At 42.0% G+C, this 15646-nt stretch overlaps 1 protein-coding gene across 4 annotated transcripts in view; it reads left to right on the plus strand.

Moving 5' to 3' along the window:
* The first annotated feature begins 3615 nt into the window (after nucleotides 1-3615).
* Nucleotides 3616-15646, plus strand: part of DUSP16 (dual specificity phosphatase 16) — an 88962-nt gene continuing 76931 nt past the window's right edge. For 2 of the 4 annotated variants that reach the window (XM_063639650.1, XM_055280594.2), the window contains exon 1: nucleotides 4668-5479. The gene's annotated coding sequence lies outside the window, so the exon portion shown is untranslated. Of the gene's footprint in view, nucleotides 4364-4667; nucleotides 5480-5573; nucleotides 5720-15646 lie in introns of those variants that run through there. The other 2 variants (XM_055280591.2, XM_055280595.2) reach the window with 2 other exon arrangements.

Below are 15646 nucleotides of genomic sequence, written 5' to 3' on the forward strand. Positions count from 1 at the left end.
CCCAACCTTTTATGCTTACTTAATTGCAAATATCCTCTTCATAAATCAGATCATGTACTAACTGCTTAAATCTTTTAGAATAGAATCTGAACTCCGTACACTATAAGGTACTACATAATCTGGCTCCTGCCCACCCTTGTTTAATACTTTTGTGCCCCACTGGCTTCCTTTGGCTCTGGGAACACACCAACTCTCTACAAGTCACTCTGTTTCTGCTGAAGGGTCTTAGAGTGACCTCTTTTCTCTACCCTGACCACTTCCCCTGTTGCCATCCTTAAGGTCTCAGTTCAAATGTCCCCTCTTCATTTGAACTTCCCCCACCACCTTCACCCCTACCCCAAGTCATTCACTATCACCTCATCCAGTTTTTTTCCCTGTGTAGTCCATCTTATCACAGTCCAGGCCGTGGTTTTTGTTTATTGGCTTATTGTCTTCTCTCTCCACTTGAATGTTAGTTTCATGAGATAGGGAGCCTTACCTATCTTATTTATAACCATATTCCCAGAGCTAGGTGCAGTGCCTGGCACATATGGGTAGTAGGCACTCAATCACTGTTTGTCAATGAATAAACTTCAGCCAGGGATGGATTAAGTAAGACCTTAAGACGGTCTAAACACTAAGGATTATGGTGCTTCTCCCCCATATTTAATTCTAACTAGCAATTTTGGTGCTCCTTCCCCATATTTAACTGTAACTAAAAACAGTACTAAACCACACAGTTACATGTACTGAAGCAAAAATAGCTTCTTTCTAGATTATCTGATTGTAAACCTTGGACTCCCTGCCTTGCTGGTGCCCTAAGTGTATGTGCTCTTCCTCTGTCCTGGAGGAGTCTAGCACTCACTCAGTCCTCTAGATGTGTTGGACACTGTTTTAGTTTAAGATTGCCTATGACTACAAAAAACCTTGCTGGGATATTGATGAAAATTATGTTAAATCTATAGATCAATTTGGGAAGAAATGACATCTTTATTGATTCTTGCAATCCATGAATATAGTATGCCATTCCAATTATTTGTCTTCTTTAATTTCTTTCATCAGCATTTTATAATTTTCAGCACACAGATCTTGTACATGTTTTGTTAGATTTATATGTAAATATTTAACATTCTTTGGAGCAATTGTAAATGGTTCTGTTTTTAATTTCTGTTTCCACATATTTATTGTTAGTATGTAGAAAATCTTTCTTAGTAAAAGAAAGAAATGTACTCTTTAGTGAAGTAAACTTGTTTAGTGGTTTCCCCTTCACCTGCTGGGAAGGTAACAATCTATTTATCCTAACATTCAAGTACCTCCACAATGTGCCTCTGTATCTCTTAAATTTAACCTCATACCTAATTGCTAAATACCGATTTCTACTGCTACTGGAAGGGTTTACTCTTCTCTCACCTGAATACACCTTATTCATTATTCATTTCCACCTCCATGTCTTGGCTCATTGCCATTTGCCCTCTGGAATCGTCCCTCCACTGGCTTCTTCACTGCAAACTAAATCTGAACTATCCTTCAAGGATAAGGTCAAAACTGTTTATAAGTTGCCTTCCCTGATAATCCCAGCCTACATTGCTCCTTTTCTCCCCTGATTCTTTTTTTTTTTTTTTTTTTTTTTTTGAGATGGGGTCTCACTCTGTTGCCAGGCTGGAGTCTGGAGTGCAGTGGTGCGATCTCAGCTCACTACAACCTCTGCCTCCCAGGTTCAAGTGATTCTTCTGCGTCAGCCTCCTGAGTAGCTGGGACTACAGGCGCCCACCACCACACCCGGCAAATTTTTGTATTTTTAGTAGAGATGGGGTTTCACCATGTTGGCCAGGATGGTCTCGATCTCTTAACCTCGTGATCCACCTGCCTCGGGCCTCCCAAAGTGCTGGGATTATAGGCTTAAGCCACCACGCCCGGCCCCCTGACTCTTTTAACCAATATTGTACATCACTCACTCATTGATTTCGTTTTTAATGAGCTTTAATATACGTCTTGTTTCCAGAAATAGATGAAATACCCTGAGAGGCTTCTATGATAGCTATGATGGTACCGCATCATACATTACACAAACTTAATTGTGTAACTGAGGAAAGGGGAGACACGTTCCAAGCCATGTCAGTTAAAGCAAGGTTACTGGAACTTTGGCATGCAAAGGGGATACCATTAATTCTCATGAATATTTCCTCCAGGCAAGATCCATGCTGTGTACCACTAGTAAAAGGACTATCTTCTTCTTCCTTCCTAAAAATCCCAACACCTCCAACAAAGGTCTACAGTTAGATTTTTAGGGGTTCCTGGTAGAGCACAAATAATCCCAAGGAAGCTGCAGTAACACCTCCCGGCCACCAGAGGACAGGGAGCAGTGGGAGAGATTTGCTTCCCCTAGCAGAAGTGTTCAAGACGCCAGAGGCACAGGCTCAAAGTTGCTTCTCCATCTGTGGCCTTCAAGCTTTACCTACTACTGCCAGAGGTGCTAGGGCGCCTCCCATCTTCAAAAGGGCTTTTTCCCCCTCCTATAAAAGATGGGCCAGAAGTTTCCAGGGCCATACCCCGCAACACTAACCTTCAATGATTACCAATCATAAGGAATGCCCTTTAGTTGCAGGACTTGAAGGCAGAAAAGTAGTTAACAGGGGTATATTATCTTTCTAACCCACCCAAACCTGCTTATCAGTTGTTTTGCTAGTGGAAAAAAGTGCTTTAGGCAGGGTGCACATGAACATCCCACAATAAACAGTGCCTTTAGGGTCCAGTGTCCCAAGCCGGCACATTGTAAATGGAATATTTGAAGAGTTAGATTATTCCTACACATAAATTCTGGCTCATGGAGCAGTCCACTCGCAGGGTGCTTTTCCGTCATTAATCACATCTTTGTTATGTGATATCCACGTGAGTACTCAGTAGAAGCAGCTTCATGCACAAATGCTCAAAGAACATTGGAATAAAGCTCCGATTGTCCTATTCCGTGATTCCAAGTCCTGGTTTGTCACCACCTCAGGTCTCTCGTTTTCCAAAGTGCGTAATGTCATCTCAAAACAAAGAGATTTTAATGAATTCAAATAATAAATGCACGAGGTATGTGGAGTTAAATCAACAAGGGTTTTTTACCTCTCAAGAGGCGGTTAACCCCTGGTCTTATTTAAAGATGCTTCTGCGCTGCCTCCTGTAGAAAACATTTTTAAAGAAAATGTAGGCTGCTTATCCTTGTATTTGTAAATATAAGCAAAGTAAAGTGATGTAGGAACATTTATGTGGGGGCTTTCAACCATAAACATATAGATAGCTGAATCTTCTCTCCTGAGAGATGGCAGAGCCTTGCCTTTTGCATTCGCCAGACTTTTTACAGAGCGATTGTAATTCTCTCAAATCAGTGTTTGCGTTTTTTGACGTTGGTGAGGCAGCTGGAAACAGCTCAAGGAGGAGGGAAAGGTTTTGCGTCTGGGTGAGGAGAAAACCCTCCGATACCTGTTGGGGCGCAGCACTGGAGGCGGACACCCTGGCCTAGGGGTAGGGGCCGCGAGCCCGGGGGGCGGCGGGCGAGCGGGCGCGGAAGGAGGAGGAGGAGGGGGAGGAGGCCGCGGGGCCGCCTCCTCCAGCAGCTCCGGCTCCTCCCAGCGGCGCCCGCGGAACCTGCCTCAGAGTCGCCGGACTCTGGAAGGGAACATGACCTGACCCCTCCCCGAGCGGCCGGAACGAGGCGCGGAGCCGCGCTCCGGGCTCGGGCGGCCGCGGGATGGGCGGGCGCGCGGCCCCGCCCGGCGCCCACCGCCCTGCCCTCGCCTGTCTCCTCCTTTCCCCGGGGCTCCGCTGAGTTCATTCACTGGGATTGGTTTCAAGTGACGCCATCTCTTTATTTTTAAACCAATGACCTCATCCGCGCTTGAAGTTTCCTGACCAGCGACTCGTTCTCTTTCCCCCAACCCCCCACCCCACCCCCCCGCCTTTCCCCCTCTCTATGTATCAGTGTTTGGGGGGCTTTAATCAGTTTTTAAACGATTATTACCACCTCTCCCTCCCCCCCAACCCCCGCTTTCACAACGCGGCCCCCCACCTTTACCTCCCTAAGTTCTTCATCTCTTTCGACATTTTTTTTTGAAGGCTGATTGGGGGGGAGGGTGGAAGAGAAAGAGTGAAGAAAAGTTGCGAGCGTCTCCTCTCTTCCTAAGCCTCCCGCCCCCACCCACCCCTCAGAGAAGGAGAAGATAATATAGTGAAAAGAAGAGGAGGAGGAGAGCGACCGGACGGGACGCGAGCGGGAGCGCAGCCGCCCTCTCGGCTCCGCGGCGGCGCCTCGCAAGCCCGGGAGGCGAGGGGGGCCCGAGGGGAGACGCCGTGACAACTTTCGTTTCCCTCTGAGGGAATTGGGAGGTCGGCGGCCCCAAAAGTAAGTGGCCTTGGGGGGCCGCGCGGGGTGTGCGGGCGGGAGGGTGCGGGGCCCGGGGCGCCCTCCCGCCCGGCCGCATGGACGCTCCGCAGCGCGCCCCGACTCCCGGTGCCGGGCGCAGCGCTCTAGCCCGCCGGCTCTGCCTTCCCGGGCGTACCGGCCACCTTTTCGGGAGGCGGCGTGGGGGCGACCGCGGCCGGGGACCGCAGGAGTGTTTGAAGCGAGGGTGTAGGCCTGGCCGGAGGCTGGCCGGAGCGGGAAGGGGGCGTGCGGCCGGGCGCGGGGTCGCAGTGGGTGCGCTCCCGGCCGCTGTGCGGCGCTTGGACCGGGCCCCGCCGAGAGGAGCGGCCGCCGCGGGACGCGGCACCTTTGCGGGCGAAGCTGCTCACTTCCAGGCGCGACTGTTACACAACACGCCTGCCAAGTGGGGCCCTGGCCTGACTGTTCCCATTATCCCCAGTTCGCCTTTGGTGTAAGCAGCGAGGCCACCTGGGTGGTGACGGTGCTGCTTTCTTCAACCAACCAACCAAAAAAGCCCTAAATTTTCGGACAGGGGCTCGGGTCTTGGCGTTGGGGGGCCCGACGCCTAGTGACTTCTTTATTTACACTAGCTGCAAAACGTGAGAAATAAAAAAGCCCAGGGTCTGTGTATCACGTGTAGTTTCATGTAATGAAACACCACAGAGGGAAATATTTTCAGATGCTGGGTTTATTTCCTAAAGAATACCAATAATGAACCAGAGAAAATGCAAGTAGATCTGAAAATGAATGGATATTGCAAAATCCTAAAGAAGTTTAGGAAACATCAACTGCAAGGATTCTTGGCGTTTTGAAGTCATGGGTGTCTGAGATTGGAGAAAACACACCTCTAACCAGCCCGTGATGAATAAGGTGGAGAGTAAAAAAACCTGTTGCATAATCTCATTTGCCGTGGGGTTTGCTGTGCCGTCCCCTTGAACCAAAGGGAAGTGAGTTAAGGTGCAGGGTTTTAAAACTCTCTGAAGTTTTTATTTACCCAGTGCTCTGGCTGCCACTTCTGTTTTAAAAGATTATAAGTAAATACTCTGCTCTTTTAAGTGAACCAAACCTATCAAACCTGTTTAGAAAGTAAACCAGGTATGTTTCTTTCTCTTCTTTCTTTTCAGCCTGTGTGTGTGTGTGTGTGTGTGTGTGTGAAATTTACCATCCATGCAAAAGTTTAGGACTAGTGTTTGGGGAACTGAGACTGTCAGAAAAATGCCTCTTTATGCCACTTACCTTATGGGGCTGATGGAGAGTCCACGTAAAGGACAACCGTTTCCTCAAAGGATTTATGCTGTTTCATCTCCATCAAGAAAAGAGCTTTTTAAAGTTAAGGTAAAATTTTAGAAGAAAAGATTTCGTACCAATTGAATTAATTACTCTTTAATACTTTTCCTTGAGAATCACATATATTGGTGGATACCACTTGGGAGGCTCGTGGAGTCTATTTGGTGAAGGCAGCAGCTTGGAGAAGTAAAATGAAAAGCAGAACGTATGGCTTTGTGTAGGGATTTTAGTAAAAATGTGAGTAGGCACGGTGAAAGGTTTTTGTTTTTTAAAATTGTGGAATTTACTGAGTTTGAAGACAATGTGGAAAGTTGCATTAAAATTTTTTTTAAATTTGGCTAACATTTACAGTCTTATGTAAAAATATAGGCTAAATAACACCAGCCCAAGTGTTGGATTTTAGGTAAAATAATTTTTGCACTTATCAAAATTCTACATGGGGGAAAAATTAGAAATGAGTTTATTTTGAATTTTGTTAGTGTGAATAGTGTATTGAAAATAACTCGGTTCAAGTACTATAAATGTACATTCAGATAAATGTAAACTGTGGTAATTAATTTTTTTTTTTTTTTAGTATTAACCTCTGCTATATCAGCAACTCAAGGTAAAATATCTCATTTGGCTTGATTATAGTGCCAAATGATCATAGTGCATGATTATGGAGGGGGCTAGGAACAGAACTGCAGAATTATCCAGTTTTGCTCCTTTTTCAATTTAGAATGCCCTATCCTTTCGTTCAGTTTGGTGATTGTAAGTGTGTACCTATAAAATAAAAATAGACATGTAAAATTGGGGGTTGGAGTCTTTGGGCCAAAAGCTTAATGGCAGTAACTGAGAAGGCAGCAAAAGAGGAGATACTGTTATCCCAGTTCTTTTCCTTTTTCCTACACATTTAAAAATTATTTGTGGGACAGTTGAAAGTGGAAGTGAGGCTGAGATGGGAGGGGGGAAGAGTAGGTGTGAGAAGGTTGCAGAGTTTAGGTAGGGATCAGAAGAAGAGGCAGGATTTATGTGTTGGTGTGTTTTGATGCTATTTTCTGTAAATGCCTGGACTGGGAATTTAATTTCATACAATTTTTAGCATATGGGATTAATATATTGATGAAGCAGACATATAGCTGTCCAGTATTAAATTTTTTCAATTTTCAGCTAATCCTAAAAATCCTACTAAATATAATTTGCTAGAATTACCAGTGTAATAATTTATCCTAGAACTCCAAGTTTTCCTAGACAAAAACAATTTTCTACTTCGTGTTACCTGAACTGAAAATTTCACTGGACATTCAGTGTTTTTAAAATGCATTAAGTTCTCAAGCAAAAGGTACTTTAGTTTGGAGAAGTAAATTAATATAGGGTGAACTGATTTGCTTCAGAATCCCAAGAAAATAAGGAGATAACTTAGAGGAAACAAAACAGATTTTATGACAGATTTCAACAGATGAAAGAAACTAGTTAAAAAGATTTCACAGGAAAAACCATAGTTGATGCTTGATTGGCTTTAAAAGAAATTTACTGATCATTTAAAACTGAGATACCATCATAAAAGAAAATCCAAATGTTGGCTTAAACAAAAACATAATTAGGAAAATAAGTCTTGCCCAAAGCTACATATGATAAATTCCAAAGCCAGATGTCAATTTTTTTTCCGATTTTGTGTTGTAGACAATCTGTTATTTATATGCATTTCATTATCCTTGATGATCAAGGGTTGGCTGTGTGAAGAGAGGTTCATAAAGGTTGGCTGAATTTAAAGAGGCAGGCTCAGGCTTTAAGAAGAGGTGGTTCTCCTACACAAATGGATTGAGACAGGGAGTTAGAATTTTAATCAAATAAATAACTGGAGGAAACAGTGGCTCAAAAGAAGGATGTAAGACAGATTACCTTGGACAGGTACAAAGAAATAATGAAAGCTTGCCAGGAGTATGATCAGTAAGGAAGGGAACAGAATACATCTTGTCATGAAAGGAAAGAGGAATAAATGGAAAAATGCCCTCTGATACCTCAGCAATAAGAGAGAGGAATGAAACTTCATGCCCTTCTTGATTGGGGTTAGAAACATAGATATTGCCACAAAGTCAGAAGATTTTTTATTACATTAAAAAATGTAGGCCAGGTGTGGTGGCTCATTCCTATAATCCCAACACTTTTAAGAGGCTAAGGCAGGAGGATCACTTGAGCTCAGGTGTTGAGACCAGCCTGGGCAACATAGACCTTGTTTCCACAGAAAATCAAAAAATTAGCTAGGTGTGGTAGTAGTATGCAGCTGTGGTGCCGGCTACTTTGGAGGCTGAAGTGGGAGGATCTCTTGAGCCTGGGTGGTCAAGGCTGCAGTGAGCTATGATGGCACTGCTGCGCTCCAGCTTGGGCAACAGAGCAAGACACTGTATCAAAAAAATATATATATAATCTTGAGGGGTAGTGACTGATAGAGTAAATTATGAGCATTAATTATAATTATATGAGAATGTAAAATTTAAAATTGTCAGAAATAAAAATAAAGGGATTCACTGTAATATCATGGCCTATTTTGAGTATTTGAAATGGAGGGTTACATTATAAACTGAAATTATTAACTGAATTTCTGGATTAACTACTGATAGGAATCAAGCAAAACATTTCACGGTATGCTGTTTATATGTGCTGAGGTGGATGCCAAAAGTTGGTGACACTGGCCCATGTTCTTATTGGAGAACAGGATTATAAGAATTTTAAGGGAGATACATACATATGCAAAGATAATTACCAGGCAGCTGGCAAGTGCCAAATTCAGGTACAAAAGAGAAAGAGGGCTCAGGGAGGTAATCTTCATAGAGATAATAGAATTTGACCCTGGCCTTAAAGATTGGTTAACATGTGTATGGAGAGAGGGAAGTGGGGGAGGTCAAAGGCGGAAGGTATTCACCCATCTCATTGAGCAAATATATGCTGAGCCTCTACCAAGTGCTAGACCCTGGCCATACAGTGGAAAATAAGAGAAAGTTTTTGCCCTTACGTAACTTATATTCTAGTGGGAGAAGACAAGACAATAAACAAGAAAAGACAATAAACAAGTAACCGGTACATTAAAAAAGTGATGTTAAATAGTGGTAAGTAGTAAAGGTAATGATCACGGTCGATAAATTGCACTTATTCTGTGAATCACTTGCTTTGCCTATGATAGTCTAATGAGTAGTCTTCATGTTATAACTAATATTCACGTGCAGTCCAAATGAATTTGAATAAAAATCTACACATTAACCAGCTTTAAAAAAAAACGTGAATTAAAGAAAAAGAAACCTATGTGACTTTTTTTAGGTCAAAGCATGGAAACTTAGATTTTTTTTTTTTTTTTTTTTTTTTTTTTTGAGACGGAGTCTTGCTCTGTCGTCAGGCTGCAGTGCAGTGGCGCCATCTTGGCTCTCTGCAACCTCTGCCTCCCGGGTTCAAGCGATTCCCCTTCCTCAGCCTCCCGAGTAGCTGGGACTACAGGCATGTGCCACTGTACCCGGCTAATTTTTTTTTGTATTTTAGTAGAGACGGGGTTTTCACCATGTTGGCCGGGATGGTCTCGATGTCCTGACCTCGTGATCCACCTACCTTGGCCTCCCAAAGTGCTGGGATTACAGATGTGAGCCACCACGCCTGGCTAGAAACTTTAAATTTTTTTTTAATGCCTTGTTAATGTATCCACAGTTCTTTTGCTGCCATTTGCTAAGAATCTCATGTTTTTTTTTACAATGAGATTAATATCATTGTTTACTCTTCAGTTAGGTTTTTCACGTATTGGGCTATATTCTTAGGTTAGACTCTCTGTTAGGAGCAATAATCACCATAGTGTCATAAAGTAAAGCTAAATTCCAAAGATTATTTTGTATGGGAACATACAAAAGAAAAGATGTACAGACAATAAACTGTTAGGCTTAATTACCCATAGGTAAAATAGGGTAAGGGATGACACCTGTTCAGCTCTTGTCCCTATGGCATATTTTTCCTGTATTACTACAAGTAGTAAAAACCTGAAGCAAAAATGTTCCAAAACTGGGAAGTCTTGATCTTTCCTGTAGTTATTTGCTGCCAGGTTTGTTTTGTTATTGTTTAGAAGATGTCCTTCCTAGTGGTCAACTAAAAACTGATATTATCAGGAGCTATTTCATGTTTTGGGGCACATTTTGTTCTTCTGAAGCATTCTTTAAGAAATATGTGCCCTTCTTCACTCTTCTTGCAGTTTTTTTTTGTTTTGTTTTGTTTTTTTAAATTAAAGATGGGGTCTGTCTCTGTCACCCAGGCTGAAGTGCAATACAGCAATCATAGCTCACTGTAGTCTCAAACTCCTGGGTTCAAGCAATCCTCCTGCCTCAGCCTCCCAAGTAGCTGAGACCACAGGTGCATGCTACCACACCCGGCTAATTATTATTATTTATTTTTGTTATTTTTATAGAGATGGGGTCTCACTTTGTTGCCCAGGCTGGTCTCAAACTCCTGGCTTCAAGCAGTCTTCCTGCCTTAGTCTCCCAAAGTGCTAGGATTACAGGCACAAGCCACTGTGACCAGCAAAACTTTTTTATAGGTGAAATTGAGGTAAAGGATTTTAAAAAGCGTTGATATTAAGTGTGTCTGTAGAACCAAATCCCTCAAGAATTATTCTGTACGCATCTAACCAATTTTCGTCCACAAAATACTTGAGATAAACCTACGGGAAACAATTTTAATACAAGGTAGGAAATTCTTTAGTGCTCTCTTGATTTCCTCCTAAACTAAATGCTTAATTTATTCAATTTTTTTCAATTTTTATTTTTTTGAGACATGGTCTTACTATGTTGCCCAAGCTGGAGTGCAGTGGTGTAATCACAGCTCACTACATCCTTGACTTCCTCGGTTCAAGGGATTCTCCCACCTCAGCCTCCCAAATAGCTAGGACTATAGGCATGTGCAACTATACCTAGCTAATTTTTTATTTTTTGTAGAGACAGGATCTTGCTATGTTGCCCAGCTAGTCTTGAACTCCTGGGCTCAAGCAATCCTCCCACCTCAGTGTCCCAAAGCATTGGGATTACAGGTGTGAGCCACCATGCTTGGCCTTAATTTAGAAAAGAATCACAGCTATAAATGGTGTGGGTCTGTTGTATGTGTAATAAAGGTTAATCTGACTTGTACTCCTCAAAAATATTTGGGAAAGACAGAAGAATTCAGGTTTAATGTCTGTGTATGTTGGGGCGGGCAAATTGCGTTTATAGAAAAAAGATGTAGTGGTATGGCAAGACAATATTTAATATATCCATTATTTCTCTTAAAATAAATGGGGAAAGATGTGTAGAGAAGTATGTGCTACTTACAGTGTGTGTTGTATACTAGTTTTTTAAATACACAGTTTATATCCTAGGATAGTAGAGTAGGCTTTTGATAAATGTTTGCCGAATAATTTCAATCAGTTCTTACACCTGTTGCTTTGTATAGCGGTTCCATTATATCTCTAGCTTAGAGCACTGTGTTTTGAGCTTTGAGTTGCAGTTTGCAAGGGGTTGACTTACAGTCTTGGGCGTGGACTCTTGTTTGAGCCATATGCTCACTCTAGAACGGGGTCTCTGACCTCACCTCCAGCTTTGACCCTGTGGCTGACCTGACTTCTTGTTTTCCAAAATGATGGGTGGTTGTTTCCAGTCACCTTTTTTGGCTCATAGTGTAACAGCTCCTTCCCTTCCCGAGCAGCTGAGCTGTGTGCTCTTTGGATCACTTCTCAGAATACTAAGGTATATGTATCGCCATGCTGGCTTATTTTGTAGTGGGTTTATTTGTTGTTGTTGCTTGTTTTTTGTTGTTATTGCTTGGTTGGTGGAGAAGAAAATTCCTCGAGAAGATAGTTCTTGACTTGTTTTGTAAACTGTACATGGTATATGAAGCATAGTATTATTTCCTCTTCCTTCCTAGCTTTAGTTAAACATCTTGGGTTCACTTGAAAAAGAATTGGTAAGAAAGATATTTTGGTAATACCCACCAACCAAAAACTAACAAAGACTTTTTTTTTTTTTTGAGACAGTTGGGAAACTTGAAAATGGAATATATATTAGGTGATATTTAGTAGTTAACAACCATAATGTTTTCAGCTGTAATAGTGGTATTGTGGTTATGTTAAAATATTTTCATGTGTTAAAAATACATATGGAGGTACTTACAGGCAGAATAAAATGATGCGTAATATTCATTTTAAAAAACTTCAGGATGGGCACAAACACACAGAAGTGGGAAATGAATAAAAGAGTATTGGTAAATTTTTGAAAATTGTTGAAGCTGAGTAATGGGTAAGTTGGGGTTTGTTATTTTCTGTACATTTGTGTATATTTGGAAATGTCCCTAATAGTTAAAATATATAACCAATTATAACTGTAGGGTAAGAAATTAAATGCAATAAAATTGTGTTGTTGGGTTGGGTGTGAGGGTTCATTCTTGTGATCCAGTACTTTGGGAGGCTGAGGTGGGAGGATTGCTTGAGGTCAGGAGTTTGAGACCAGCCTAGGTAGCATGGTGAGACTCTGTCTCTGCAAAATAAAATAAAATAAAATTATATGCTTGGACATTTGAGCTAATTGGCTAATCAAAAGTCTGCACTTGGCTTTTTTTTTGTTTTTTTGAAACCCAGTCTCACTCTGTCACCCAGGTTGGAGTGCAGTGATGCAGTCTCAGCTCACCGCAACCTCTGCCTCCTGGGTTCAAACAATTCTCCTGCCTCAGCCTCCCAAGTAGCTGGGATTACAGGCGTGCGCCACCATACCAGCTAATTTTTGTATTTTTAGTAGAGATGTGGTTTCACCATGGTGGCCAGGCTGGTCTCAAACTCCTGACTTCAAGTGATCTACCTGTCTTGGCCTCTCAAAGTGCTAGGATTACAGGCGTGATTCACTGCTCCTGGCCTGCACTTGGCATTTTCTATAAGTTCTGTTTTTAGTAATAAAATTTTAAGAATAAGGAAAATTTCATAGACACATCATAAGAGGCCAGGCACGGTGGCGCATGCCTGTAATCCCAGCACTTGGGGAGGCTGAGGTGGGTGGATCACTTGAGGTCAGGAGTAGACCAGCCTGGGCAACATGGTGAAACCTTGTCTCCACAAAAAATACAAAAAATTGACTGGGTGTGGTGGTGCACACCTGTAGTCCCAGCCACTCATGGGGCTGAAGTGGGAGGATCACCTGAGCCTGGCAGGTCAAGGCAGCAGTGAGCCGTGTTAGCGCCAGTGCACTCCAGCCTGGGCAACAGAGTGAGACCCTCTTTCAAAAACAAAAAAACAAAACATCATAAGAAGTGTTTAAAGTGCTTAACTTTGAGATCTTGTAATAATAATGTACCTTGTAGTTTATAAATTGCTTTTACATATTTTGTCTCTTTTATCTTTGGAAGACATGAGTTACCCATTTTACAGATGAGGAAACTAAGGCCTTAGAGAGATTAAGTAATTTATTGAAATCCTAAAGCAAGTAAGAAGTGGTGCTAGAATTGGAGCCAAGATCTTCTGATTCATATTCAGGTGTTCATTCTCTTATATACATATACTTAAAAGTGCTATTTTTTTGTGATACTATAAACTAATGGTTTTCAAACATTTTGGTCTCAGGACACATTTATACTCTTAAAATTTTTTGAGGACCCCAAAAATCTTTTATATATATAGACTATACCTATCAATACTTAACATTAGAAATTAAAACTGAAAAATGTTTAAAATACTTATTTATTTAAAAAATAACAAACATTAGGTCAGGCACGGTGGCTCACGCCTGTAATCCCAGCACTTTGGGAGGCTGAGGTCAGTGGATCTCATGAAGTCAGAAGTTCGAGACCAGCTTGACCAACATGGTAAAACCCCGTCTCTACTAAAAATACAAAAATTAGCCAGGTGTGGTGGCAGGCGCCTGTAATTCCAGCTACCTGGGAGGCTGAGGCACGAGAATCACTTGAACCCGGGAGGCAGAGGTTGCAGTGAGCCGAGATCCTGCCATTGCACTCCAGCCTGGGCGACAGAGCGAGACTGTGTCTCAAAAAAGAAAGAAAAAACAAACATTAGAGGGTTGATATAAATAATATACTTTTATGAAAAAGGTATTCCAACACACACAAATCGGGTGAGAAACATGGCATTGTTTTACGTTTTGCCATTCTCTTTAGTATATTTCTTTATAGAAGATAGCTGGGTTTGCATAATTGCTCCTGTATTCAATCTGTTGTGATATGTTGTTTTGGTTGAAATACGTGAAGAAAACCTGGCTGCACATGGATATATAGTTGAAGAAGGGTGGGGTATTTTCATATAATTGTGAATATTTTTGTTACACCAAAACTCAACAATTGGTAAATTCTTTTTTTTTTTTTTTTTTTTTTTTTGAGACAGTCTCGCTCTGTCGCCCAGGCTGGAGTGCAGTGGTGTGATCTCAGCTCACTGCAACCTCCACCTCCCGCGTTCAAGTGATTCTCCTGCCTCAGCCTCTCAAGTAACTGGGATTACAGGCACGCACCCAGCTAATTTTTGTATTTTTTTAGTAGAGACGGGGTTTCACCATGTTGGCCAGGCTGTTCTCAAACTCCTGACCCCAAGTGATCCACCTGCCTCGGCCTCCCAAATTTCTGGGATTACAGGAGCTAGCCAGATTCTTAAATATTAGTTGCACTGTTGAATCTGAAACCATGTCAGTGAATTTTGTGTACTCTGTAACATTAAAATCTACTGGTCCATCTTGCACTTTGAATGGATCTTTGACCTGTGTGTGATTTTGTAACTGCATACACTGATCATTCAAAAAATACTGGTTTACTAAGCTGACTGGGCACGTTGGCTTACGCCTGTAATCCCAGCACTTGGGGAGGCCAAGGCAGGTGGATCACGAGGTCAGGAGATCAAGACCAGCCTGGCCAACGTGGTGAAACCCCGTCTCTACTAAAAATAACAAAAATTAGCCCAGCATGGCAGCGCATGCCTGTAGTCCTAGCTACTCGGGAGGCTGAGACAGGAGAATTGCTTGACCCTGGGAGGTGGAGGTTGCAGTGAGCCGAGATTGTGCCACTGCACTCCAGCATGGGTGACAGAGCGATACTCCATCTCAAAAATAATAATAATAATAATAATAATGGTTTACTAAGTTATGCATGTCTTTGAAATGTTTTCACATTTGGTTATACAATATTAAGCAAATCACATTTATTAATATGACCATCAGTCTCATCCAAAAAATCTTTTAAGAATTGGGAAGTGGTCAAGATCTTGGTGGCGAATTCAAGTTTTCCAAAATTCCGGTTTTCTCTTGAAAGCTCAAGTTATATCATTGGCAACAGATATTGCCCATTTTGTTTTTTGTTTTGTTTTGTTTTTTGTGTGTGTGTTTTTTTTAGACAGTCTCCCTCTGTCTCCCAGGCTAGAGTACAGTGGTGTGATCTTGGCTCACTGCAACCTCTGCCTAGCTCAGATTACAGGCACATGCCACCACGCCTGGCTGATTTTTTTTTTGTATTTTTAGTAGAGATGGGGTTTCGCCATGTTGGCCAGGCTGGTCTTGAACTCCTGGCCTCAAGTGATGTGCCTGCCTAGGCTTCCCAAAGTGCCGGGGTTACATGTGTGAGCCACGGCAACCAGCCCAATATTGCCAGTTTTTCTTAAAGTGACAGGTTCACTTTATTCATTTTAGAGAAAATGTCTGCCAGATACCAAAGTCTGAGTAAGTGTAAATTGTTTGCTGGTCAAAAAAGCAAAAATGATGTCCTGTGAAAAAAAAACTTGTAACTCAGACAATTGCATAAATGCTTTTCCCCAAGATAGTCATTGTACTTAGATATGCAGCAGAAGTGCTTTATGTGTGCTTCCTATTTCATCATACGGAATATTAAAAAGGCCAAGTTCTCAAGAGTTGGCTTGTAAAAATTAATACGTTTTATTATTTTATCAAGGATGTTGTTAAGTGAAACTGGCTTCTTTTTTTCATTCATTACACTTTAAGTTCTGGGGTACATGTGCAG

This window comes from Symphalangus syndactylus, chromosome 5 (genome assembly GCF_028878055.3).
Source record: "Symphalangus syndactylus isolate Jambi chromosome 5, NHGRI_mSymSyn1-v2.1_pri, whole genome shotgun sequence".
In the NCBI taxonomy this organism is placed as follows: Eukaryota; Metazoa; Chordata; class Mammalia; order Primates; family Hylobatidae; genus Symphalangus; species Symphalangus syndactylus.